The sequence below is a fragment of the Dama dama genome, chromosome 11 (assembly GCF_033118175.1).
Source record: "Dama dama isolate Ldn47 chromosome 11, ASM3311817v1, whole genome shotgun sequence".
NCBI classification, from domain to species: Eukaryota; Metazoa; Chordata; class Mammalia; order Artiodactyla; family Cervidae; genus Dama; species Dama dama.
The window spans coordinates 38361601-38373709 of record NC_083691.1 but is presented as its reverse complement, the minus strand read 5'-3'; the positions used below and the strand labels follow the sequence as shown (position 1 = coordinate 38373709).

General features: G+C 41.6%; 1 protein-coding gene and 1 long non-coding RNA gene across 5 annotated transcripts in view; both read left to right on the top strand.

Moving 5' to 3' along the window:
- The window catches only part of ARHGAP25 (Rho GTPase activating protein 25), an 89441-nt gene that overhangs the window by 18397 nt on the left and 58935 nt on the right, over nt 1–12109 (top strand). The gene's annotated exons all lie outside the window — the stretch shown is intronic.
- LOC133064719 (uncharacterized) lies at nt 252–10226 on the top strand. Of its 2 annotated transcripts, none has more exons than XR_009694695.1 (2): nt 252–319; nt 9463–10226. It is a non-coding gene; the product is annotated as an uncharacterized LOC133064719 (long non-coding RNA). The 2 variants fall into 2 exon arrangements; XR_009694694.1 differs by lacking the exon at nt 252–319 and adding an exon at nt 6671–6795.

Genomic DNA, 12109 nt, shown 5'->3' with positions numbered 1-12109 from the left:
ACTCACTTCGTCCTTAAACCGTAAAGTTCAGGTGCAAAATTACCCTTCATGTCCTGATAGCGCCAAGAGAGTAAAACTTGGGACTGACATAAGCAAGCAAAACCTATAAATGTTCGTGGAATCAGTTATGCAAACTGGGGAACATAAGTTATGGTTCCATTTGTTGTATAGTAGCATAAAAAAATGCAAACTGTTCTTCAAGATGAAAAAGGGCGAAAAAAGAAAGGTTATGAATACCATTTCAAGGAGACACCTACTGCTTCTACTTCCAAGGGACTTGAGAACCACGGTCATTTATTTAATGGTAGGCTTCTAGCAGGTAGGTGGCCTTGTCATCACTTTACAGATACGTTCAATAACGTCTTGGGGGATGTATTCCCAGCTCCCCCTCTTGGCTTCTAACCCATCTCCATGGGTGGCCACAGGCTCAGCCTTTGCAGGTCTTCCCTTGGACAGAGCTGACTCAAGCTGCATCTAGCTTGTTCTCTCTCAGCCTGAGGTTCACAGAGAACGGGCATTTGCAACAAAGCCCTGCAAATTGTAGGGCGCTGAGAGGAAGGCCCTTGAACTCTAAGAGCTCAAAACTTGCAAAATATTTCTTAATTTCTAATCATCCTGAGACATGGTCTTTTCCCCAAATTGCCTTAGTTTTTTAAAATAATATGCTATCTTTAAAAAGATTATGCACACATGCACATACATACATTATGTATATATATGTATGTGTGTGTCTATCTTTATATCAGGGTTTGTCAACCTCAGCACTGGCCCATTTTGGTCTAGACATCTGTTTCCTGGGAGGGCTGCCCTTAACACTGTGGGGTATTTGCCAGCATCCCTGGACTTCTCCACCTCATGGCAATAGCAACCCTCCAAGCTGTGACAAACAAAATATCTCTGGACATTGCCAAATATCCCACAGGGGTAAGAGCATCCCCCATTAAAAACGACTGATCGATCTAGCTATTGGTTCATTGCCGGGGTCCAGCCCCAACAGGATCCAGGGGAACCCTCAGGATGAACCGCGTCGGCGAATGAGAGAGAGAGTGAGACAAAGCTCGGGGCTGAGTCTGAAGTTTATTTTTGCATGGCCCCTTTATACCCTTAACAACATCTTTTGGGGAAGTGCATATTGCTTACACACAGGTCATCTCAAAACATTACAGCAACTTGACCTTCAACAGAATCAGGATGTCACCCACATACTTTTTCGTTCACAAGAGTCTTTCTTATCATTTGGCCTTCAGGCCTGCTAACATTTTATGGCTTGCACCTGATGTGACTTAAGCAACTTCAGTAGCCGACCCTGTTTTTCTTATAATTAATCTATTTTCTTTCTAATAAGCTCATCTCTATGGGAACTAGATAGGATTACATTTTTACAGAACAGAAGTGCGAAGGACTGCAGAAACAGCAGATATGGCACAAAACAGGCTGTTAGTCTAAAAGTTAACTACCTGCAAGAAGTCGCCAGCTAATCTCTATCTAAACTATTTTCTATTAGGCACATTCGTGGCTATCATATTTGTGGAGCTTTCCTCACCCTGCGGAGGGGCCTATGCTTAATAGTTTCTTAATAGTTAGCGTACTGTGCTTAGGATGTTTAGAACAACCAAGAGCGTTTTTTGCAATGAGAGCACATATTTATCACACAAGCCAGAATGCCAGCAAAAGGGTTTGAATTGAAGCATTTCCTTCATCCCTGGCCCCTTCATAGGGTACCAGCATCCAGGAGATTTATTAATTAGGGTTTTAAGTTGGTCTTTATTCAGTGAAAGAGGAGCAGGAGAGCTCTCGGCAGGCAACACAAGAATCTGCAGCAGGGCAAATAAGAACAACAGCAGGAAAGGGGGGAGGATACAGGGTGGGGTAGAGGCCGAGGCCAACCTGGAGGGTCCCTTATCCTAGACGGCCTTGCCTGTCAGGTATTTTCTTCATGACCTCATCATGGATGGGGTCCCGGATGGCCTTGCCTGCCCGGTATTTTCTTCATGACCTTGTCACGGGCGGGACCTCCCATAATGGCTCCTGGCAGTTCATGTATGTGTGTATGTGTGTATATATGTATGTATGTACACATGTGTCTATCTATCCATCTATTATCTATCTATGTTAGCCAGCTTGATTCAGAGTCCGTTTTTTGCAGCAAAAAAAAAAAAAAAATTCTGGTAAGACAATGATAAAACATGAATAAATTCCGTAAACTGCTCAAATAAGAGCACAGTAAGTTAGCAGCAAAACCAGGCCTGGAAAATCAGGTCTCAGAAACACTGTCCAGTGGGATTTCTCCTACTTGCCACCAGAGAACTCCTTTTAGGGGTCTCTCACCCCACCAACTTGCCGATCATTGTGCTCTCCCTGGTACTGCAACATGGTAACACTGGAACGAAGAAGTGGTGTTGAGGTGAGGAAATAGCCTGGGACACCAAAAGGAGTCATCTGGGTGAGGGTCATGGTCAGACTTTCTTCCTAGGGTGTAGGCTTGGTGCTGGGGATGGTGGGCCATGAGGTAGACCAGCCTTTGCGGGGCTACCATCCACCTTTCCTGTGATCCTGCTCCCTTATCATCTGGGGAGATTTGGCTTAATATTTTGGTCTTCCTGACATTCCCTTGTTTTTTGAGGTCACTCACCTCACCCAAGTCACTATGGGATGCTAGGAGTCACTTTTTTTTCCATTCAGAACTTATATTAGCTATGGAAACTTTTGAAGGTCAGGAGGAAGTGAGAATGTCAGGTGGTTCTGTGTAACAAACATAACAAATGAGAGTGGATGAAAGAATTATTTTGAAATTCACATCTAGTGAAACATATTTACTTTGGTCTGCAGTTGTATGCATTTTGGAAAGTGCCTAGAGTCATGTGATAACCATCACAGTCAAGATACAGACAGGTCCAGCACCATCTCTTTTGAATCAACCCTTCTTGGCCAACCCTGGGCATCCCCTCATCTGTTCTCTGTCCCTATAGTTTTTCTTTGTCCTAAATGCTGTATAAATGCAATTGTACAGGATGTAGCCCGTCTGGAGTCCAATCTCTTTTACACAACAGAATGTGTTTGAGGTCCATCCATGTTCCTACTTCTATCAATAGTTGTTTCCTTTTTATTGCTGGATATTATTCCATCATATAGATGTAGCCACTTGTCAGTTCAAAGACACTGGAATTGCTTCCAATTTTTGGAGGTTATGAATCACCTGCTATAAATATGGTGCTTACAGGTTTGGTATAAATATAATGTCTCATTTCTCTTGGGTAAATTTTGAGTAGTGAGACTGCTGGGTCATATTGTAAGTGTGTGTTTAGCTTTGTAAGAAACCACCAAATTTTTTTCCAAAGTAGCTGAACCATTTTGTACTCCCACCAGCCAGGTTTTAAAGTTCCAGTTGCTTCTCATCATTACCAGTCCATACTGTGTGTTTCGAAATTTTATTTCAGTCATTCTAATATCGTAAAGGTGGTGGTTTTACTTTGTTTTCCTAATGGTTGATGATGTTTGGCATCTTTTCATCTAGTGAATTATCTGTTCAGTATTGTACTCATTTAAAAAACGGGTTTGTTTATTTACTTATAGCTGAGTTTTAAGAATTCTGTATGTATTCTGGGTACACTAGCTTTGTCAGATATGTGATTGGCAAACATTTCCCCCCCAATCTGTGGCTTGCTTTTCATTCCCTTAGTGCCTTTCAAAGAGCAAAAGGCTTTAATTTTGACAGAAGCCACCATCAATTTTTTCTCTTCTAGAGAAAGTCTTCTAGACTATGCTTTTGGTGGCAGGAGTAGTTTCTGCTAACTCTGACCCAGGATACTCCACGGATATCAAATATGTTTTGTAAATGTTATAGACTCTTTGAATCTCTCATTCAGCTCCTGCCTGCAATGGTTTGCAAACATTTTCTTTCATGCTTCCTCTCCAGCACTGCCCACATGAACACACCCACACACTTAAGCATTACAAGCACAAATTTCCTGTGTCACTCTGAAACCTCAGCCCTCCCTTTCCAGGCCTCCTCCCAACGATCACAGAAGTCACGTTTTCCAAAGTATTTTTTATCATGCAGAGGAAAGTGTTGGAGATTGGAATGGTCAGTGCTGTTTTTAACAGCCAAACAGTCCAGAATGTCATTGTGAAGCCTCTTTCTCAAAATTATGCAAGTAAAAATGGCATTCTGGAATCTTGTCCCTGCAAATACATCCATCCCTTGTGTAACAAAGCTCACACTATATGTCAATGGGATTTAATGTTCAAGTGAATTAATCGGCTATGTTTGTCTATTTGTATTTTGAAATATCTTTCCATATATTCAAAGGACCAGATGTTTTGGGGGACTATTTTTAAGTCTGGGTACGGCTTCCTCTCGCTGTCTTAGGTAAGATTTGAAGTCCTCCCATTTCACAGCTGATACAAACTAAGGAAATGCCAGAAAAGTGAAGGAGAGAGGGGAAGGGTGGAGTTAAGGAATTGAAGGAGAAAAAAAGTGTGATCCATTCTTGAGCACATGAATAAATCTTTTCTTCCATGTTTAAAATTCCACATTAAGATGTTTCCTGATTCTTTTCTGATTGAACCCCATGGAAGTTCATTATAAAACATGTCAGTTATTTTATCTTTATTTAGTGCATACCTTGAGTTGAATGAAATCATTCCCTTTTAACAAAACCTCATGCAAACCTAAGTGATTTTTTACCTTTTATGCTGTAAGATGGGCCAGACCTGAGGGACCTGGAACTGGGAACAAATCTTGCGTGTCATGGTACCAGTCACCAAGTCACCCATGTGTGGTTCCCTGTCTTCTGCTTCCTGTTTATCCATCTGGGCTTCCTGCTTCTTCAGCTTGTGCACCCACAGCTTCAAGGCTTAGTCTGTCTTCCAATGGCCATCGGCTAAAAGCAAACGAATGTATAATGGAGGAAGAAAGAAAAGTGATGTTCTTCTAGATCTTCTATGGACAACAAAAGATGTAGTGTAGAGGCTGGGAGGACCATCAAGGTGGCGGTGGGGGGCTGGGCAACCACAGAGAGCGATCAAGGGAAAGGTCTGTGTCTGCCTGTCAAGGAAGCCCACACGTCAGGCAGATGCTTTCAGAAAAAAATCCTAACATTTTTGTGAGGACCTTGAGTGATAATAGGGAAACCCCCTTGAGCATTTTTTTTTTCAGACAGCTGATAACGTTTGACAGCTTTGAAGAGGAAACACAACTGTAGGATGTCTGCAGCAGAGTCACAGGGGAAATTCTGTCTTCTGCAAAGCCTCACTCAAATACTGTGATACATAGCCTGAAATGGGTAGAAATGCTGGTAAAGAATATTATTTCACAAAAAAAGTAAAATCTCAATGATTTCCCACATCATTAGCTCTATGTGAGACCTTGACATTAATTTTTTTTTTTCTATTGGATTATGTTTCATGGACTTTAGAGCAATTTCTTCTGTCAATCCTCAAAAAAATGTTTAATGGAACTGTAAAATGTCATGGCAATGGAAATGTTCACATATTCCACAGCCCTCGATTATATGACCCAGGAGAAGCGTCAGAAATTTTCTGCTGTGTCGTCTTCTGTTTCTTTGCAACTCTCACCTTCATCACTTTTCCTTACACAGCTAAACACCAAACACTTGGCCTTGCTCCTAAGAACTTCTTTCTTGAAGTTTTCTTGAAGATGTTTTCAATTTTCAGTAGTTGAATTTTAGGCAATGTAGAGTATCCTTTCAGCTCCCTGTCTCTGGTTTGAGATAGACCTTTCTTACCAACTAAGAATGTATTCTATTCTTGACAATTAATTTTGTAATACCAATCGATATTGTTAATTTATCAACTGTAAATTCAAAATATTTTAAAAAAACACATGGCTTTTCAATTCTTTTACTTATTGCTGTAATAAACCATTGTGTAATTTTCTTAATAATGAAATATTTGCATTCTTGGAGAATTCTAGACACTTGGGCTACTTAAGTGGGAAAACAGGCAAATCACTTAATTTGTGGAGTTTAATGATCTATTTTAAATGGTGAAGTGAAGGTCACTCAGTTGTGTCCGACTCTTTGCGACCCCATGGACTACATAGTCCATGGAATTCTCCAAGCCTTTATAAATGAGTTATACAATGGAGTTATAAAATTCCACCATAAAATGGAGTGGAGCTACCCACTCCAGAATTCTTGGGCTTCCCTTGTGGCTCAGCTGGTAAAGAATCTGCCTGCAATGCGGGAGACCTGGGTTCGATCCCTGGGTTGGGAAGATCCCCTGGAGAAGGGAAAGGCTACCCACTCCAGTATTCTGGCCTGGAGAATTCCATGGACTCTATAGTCCATGGGGTCACAAAGAGTCAGACACGACTGAGAGACTTTCACTATAACATGAGTTAGGAATTGTTCCTTGTACGATAATAAACCACAACTCAGTTTTAGAACAATTTCATCTTTCCAGAAAGTCCCCTCTTGCCCATGCACATTCAATCTCTACTTCCACTCTCAGCTCCAGGCAACTGCTCACCTGCTTTCTGTCCCTATAATGTTGCCTTTTCTGGAGATTTCTTACATGGATTTGCAGTATGCTATCTTTTGCATTCAGCATCTTTCACTTAGCATAGGCTCTTGAGGGTCACCATGTAGCAACATGTATCAGTTCTCCATTCCTTTTTATTTGTGGGGCAGTGATGCATTGCACAGCCACAGCTTTGTGTTCATCCCTCCAGCAGCTGATGGATTATGGATCATTTCCAGTTTGACCATTATGAATAATACTACTGGAAACACTTGCATGCAAGGAATCTGTGGACATGTGCTTTCACTTCTCGTGAGTAGATTCCTAGAAGTGGAATTGCTGGCGAGCATGGTAAAGCTTACCTGTAACTTTTAAAGAAGCATTCAGTTTAGGAAGTGCAGCTTTGTTCATGGGCAATTTTTTTTTTCCTCTTTGGGGCTGCCCCAGGTTAGCTGAAAAAATTTCCCCTGCTCTCACTGGTTCAGTGGCCCAGGTTAGGCATCTGCAAGACAGGACCTCCTTTGCTTTTCTGGCAGGACTGGTGTAAGCTGGAGATGGCATAGCCTGCCCAGCCAGGCCTCCCTGCTCTGGGGGTCTCCTTCTGCTCCCCTCTCCAGTGCTGCTGTTCTGTTCGAGGAGGTGGGCAGTTTCTTTGGGGGACCATCCCCATCTCGTGGACAACTGCTCCTCCACAGACACTGAACTGTGGGTTGTTCAACTCTTCTCTCAGTTTAGTCCTGCTCAGCCTCCAGGTCACAGAAATCCTCCTCACCACCAGTAGCTGACACTGTTCCTTCTTTAGTTTTACTTTCATTTCACACATCCCCTTATTACTGAAGTCATTCTTTGGTCGTTTCGATGGAAATTTGGAAATGGGGCTGTTATACCGTAGGGTCAAACCATCCAGTATTCCAGGGGATCCTTCCTTCCTGGGATCCCTCAGGTTGCCTCTTCTGTTTCCCCAAGCCCTGCCCTTCTTAGTCCCAAAGAACTTGTTCAGGTTCTATGGTTTCTGTGATGTCTTGGCTGACGGCTCCAAACTATACTGATGTCCCTTCCTCCCTGAGTGCTTCCTCTCTTATTTTCTTTCCTAAATAATGAGTCTGCTCTGCTCTCCTTTTCTCTAATTCTCTACTCTGTATGCATATTGTATTAGTAGAAACTGCTTGGATACAGAGAGCAGAAGAATTTGGGGGCTGAGGAGAACCTTAGCAAGAATCCTGCTCAACCACTTCATTTAAAATATGTAGAAACCAAGATGTGCAGAAATTATTCTTATTAATGACAATGCTGTGTGTGAGTGTGTGTGCGCGCACTCAGATGCTCAGTTGTCCGATGCTTTGGGGCCCCATGAACTGTAGCCCACTAGGCTCCTCTGCCCATGGAACTTTCCAGGCAAGAATATTGGAGAGGTTTGCCATGTCTTCCTCCAGGGGATCTTCCCAACCCAGCGACTGAACCCACGCCTCTTCTGCCTGCATTGGCAGGCAGATTCTTTATCACTAGCACCACTAGCATAACTGGGAAGCCTGCTTAATGATGATAATAATAAGCAAAATGTCCTGTACCTCCTGTGTAGGACATTTATATATTGTATCCTGCTGGCAAATAGTACCAACAGGCAGGGAAGGGGGAATTGCCCAAGATAACATACTAGTGTCTGAAATGCTTTATTTGAAAACTTCTGGAATTCACTTTGGTTTAGATTATGGAAATTTTTCTAACATTGGGACAGATTCCTCTCATTCAGTTCTTTTTTTTTTTTCCAACACATGGCCAATCTTGTTTATTTATTAATAATAATGAATTATTCTAAAGTTTCAGTCAGTTCTTTTTTGACTCACAAAGTTTTAGAACTTTTAAATTGGGAGATAGCCTATATATAGATCACTGAAGAAAAAGCCGACACAGAAATTTTACAAGTAGCTCTTGTTTTCTTTATGAAAAAATGACAGCAGGTAGAAGACATAAAAATTACCCAAAATTCCACCTACCAGCAAAATAACCTATAACCCTACACCAGTGTGGTGTGAATATTGCATTATGTTTTTCTGTGCTATATCACACACATATTTATGAATTTCCTGCACTATAATGTCTATGTGTGTGTATTTAACAAAATGAAGTCGTATACTATTTTGGAGTAAGTAGATAACCTACTATCAATATATAACCTAGCTATCAATATATAAATTCAATGTTTTCACATCATTATAACCCAAGGAAGCATTAACTTTAATGCATAACATTTTATTTTATGGGCACACCATACTTCATTCAAATGATTCCATGTTGTTGAACATTTAATATTTACATTTTTTAAACAATAATGCTGCAGTGAGTATCTTTGGAAACAAATTTAAGATACTTATATTATTATCTGCTTAACTAAATTAGTAGACGGCTTCTTGGTCAAAAAGGCGTGGATGTGTCTGCAGATGTTGATATGGAAAGCATGGTTTAAAGTTGGAGAGATGCATCCAGAAAGATGATGGGTCCATAATATCTGGGAGCTAAGGTATCACCCCAGAATAAATTGATCATGGAGCCTGTTTAACTGTCAGTCCTTGAGGAATAGTTACAGTGGCTTTTGTCTTTATGCTTCCTACCCTGTATTATTACTGGGACTTCTCAGGGGAATCTTCTTTAGCCTTCTATGGAAATTAGCACTGTAACTAGAGCGTGCCAAATCATCTGGTTTGATTAACATCACCAGAGTATGTCTTTTTCCACATTCATTTTTCTTAATCAATTACATAAATCATTGCTAGAGACCTATAGTTTTGGTATGCAGTCTTGACTGGGTTGGCAAATTGTTAAGACATGTTGCATCTGAAAAGCAGAATTACAGCACAAAGTAGTTGGCTGAAAGATGTTTAATAGGCCAATCAGAAAAATTTAGAGTTGAAAAAAATTGTTTTTAATTTAGAGTTGGAAAAGCATTCAAGGTGTTTATTCTCATTCTTTTATTTCACAAAGGAGGAAATGAAGACTCAGAAAGGCCCAGAGAATTACACAGCTGGTTGTGTCTGAGCTGGAACTTGAGCTTCGATCTCTTGATGCCCAATGAGATGGCCCTCCACTGCTCTAGGCTGACCACCTGCCGGCTTGTCCGCTGCATGCTGGGGTCACCATCATCAAGTGTAAACAAGTTACCGGTTTCAGTAGCCTATGGACTAGCACTTTCCCCAATTTTTGTCATTGTAAACGCTGATAATCAGTCACTCCATTCTTTCCATTGATCTTGAACTAGGCGTCCGACGTCCCGGACGTTACTTCCAGTCAGAAGGAAGACGAAGCCTCTTTGCCTGCCTTGCAACAGCTGCTTTTAAAGCTTCTTCTGCGACCCTGGGGAATTATGTGTGTGTGTGTGTGTGTGTGTGTGTGTGTGTGTGTACGTACATGTGCACACACAGACCATCACCACCACTAACAGTTTGAGTAAAAGCCGACTTTACAGGAAATATCATCCTAAATTGAAAGCGTCAGGGGTTCCTGGGTTCTTCCCCTTCATTAACTGATAAAGTGACAGAGCTGGGAAATGGAGGGGCAGACTCCGTCCGGAGGGGAATGCGTACGTGTGTGGTAGAACATCTGTCTAACATCATTCCACAACGCTCAGAGGAATGACTAACAGGTCTGGAAATGCAGGCCTGGGAAAACCAACAAGTTGAAGTTCAGGGCAACAGCTGATGTGTGAAAAAAATTAAGCTTAAAAGAATTTATTTTCAAAGACTAGTGAATCTGGAGTCTTTTTTTTTTTTAAATTATACATATGTTTCAAATACCAAAATACAGAATAAGATTAATGACCCCTACCTTGTATATCCATTACTGAAATTCAGAATTATCAAGATTTTATCACATTTGCTCTAATACTTTCTTTCTTTTTCTTTTTTTTGTTGAGATGTTTTAAAGCCAATCCCAGACACCATGTAACTTTATTTCTCTTACTTAAGTATACACCTTTGAAAATATGGACGCTTAATTTCCTAACCATATGCCTGGTTACATCTATGAAACTAATTAATAATTTATGAATATCCTTTGTCCTCCATCCATAATCTAATTGCCTCCATTTTTAAATAGAATCTTTTTATCAGATTGTACAGTATGAGAAGAGCCGACTCATTGGAAAAGACCCTGATACTGGGAAAGATTGAGGGCAGGAGAAGGGGTGACAAAGGACGAGATATTTGGATGGTATCACTGACTGAATGGGTATGAATTTGAGCAAGCTCTGGGAGATTGTGAAGGATAGGGAAGCCTAGTATGTTGCAATCCATGGGGGTCTTGAAGAGTTGGGCATGACTTAATGACTGAACAACAACAGTAAGAGAAACATATTATGTCTTGTAAGCGAGGCCCATCCCACTGCAAGAACTGTTCATTGTTAACCCTCTCAATAGAACTGTAATGTTAAAAGTCACTATTCCCAAGGACCATAGAGGGCCCCTAGAAACAGACTGGAGTGACATCTGTAGGCTAGTTAATGGCTTGTAGCATTATCAGGGCCAGCCCTAGGGCATGGCCCTGGCTGGGTCCCTACTGTGAGTTACTGGAGCCACAGAATTTATTTGGGCTTATAAAATGCAAATAGTTCAAGCATTCTAATGCACTACTTATTTATGAATGCCAATGACTAAGCAGAACCCCTTGCCTAGAACACATGACTGACTTCGACAGTGGAAGGGTCAATACTAATGAGTACATCTGACTGTGCTAATGTCCCACCGGTCTCAGTGATGCAGAGTGCTTCCTTCCGTTCCTGTCTGGGGAGCCAGGTAGCTTGGATACAGTGAAGGGGCCACAGTGCGTACTCCAGGGTGCATGTGCCACTCGGTTGCCAAATCTCCTCTTCACCATGAGCTGAGGAAGAGGCAGCCTTGAGCAGTGTTTATTCGGAAGCGCTCACAATTCTGTGCGCTTCTTGTTTTTATGCTTGGCTTCCTGTTATGCAAAGATCGGCCGAAGGGGCCAGTGAACTGTTGCAACGGATGGAGACACACACCCACAAGAGGCGACAGCTCTGTGCATTCCCAAGAGACACACAAGTTCCAGAATGTGAACGCCAGAGGGGTGGCCCTGGAGAGGCAGCCTAGGTTGGGTGAATTCAAAGTGTAGACCTTGAAAGCCTAAAGACCCTGGCTCTCTTCTTTGTAACCTACGGAGACCACATTCTTACTTTTTCCTACAAAAGATGTAGCTGTGTGTGCTAAGCCCCTTTGCAAGGCACAGTTTGCTTTTTTAGATTGAAAGGCTCACTTGTCAAACAATGAATGTCTCTGAGCTACAGAACACGGGAGCATTAAACCTGCTCAGTTCCTAGGTCTGGAGGCAGGTATTCAAGGAACAACTTTAGATATTTCTTTGAATTCTATCTTGTTTGTCTCAAGGCCAGTGTCCTGGGTAGGCCCATGTGACTTCATTCTGGGTGCACAGAGCTGTCCTCGGTCTTACATCTCATTATCTTTTGCAGGGGTGGGGGTGGAGCAAAGATTTTTCAAGCCAAAGTTAAAAATGAGACTGAGAACTTATGACAAAATTCCAGGAGAGTAATCACAGGATAAATGTATTCTAAAGTCTAAATGCCAGGTTTTGAAAGTGGAAAGATTTTTAAAGTTCC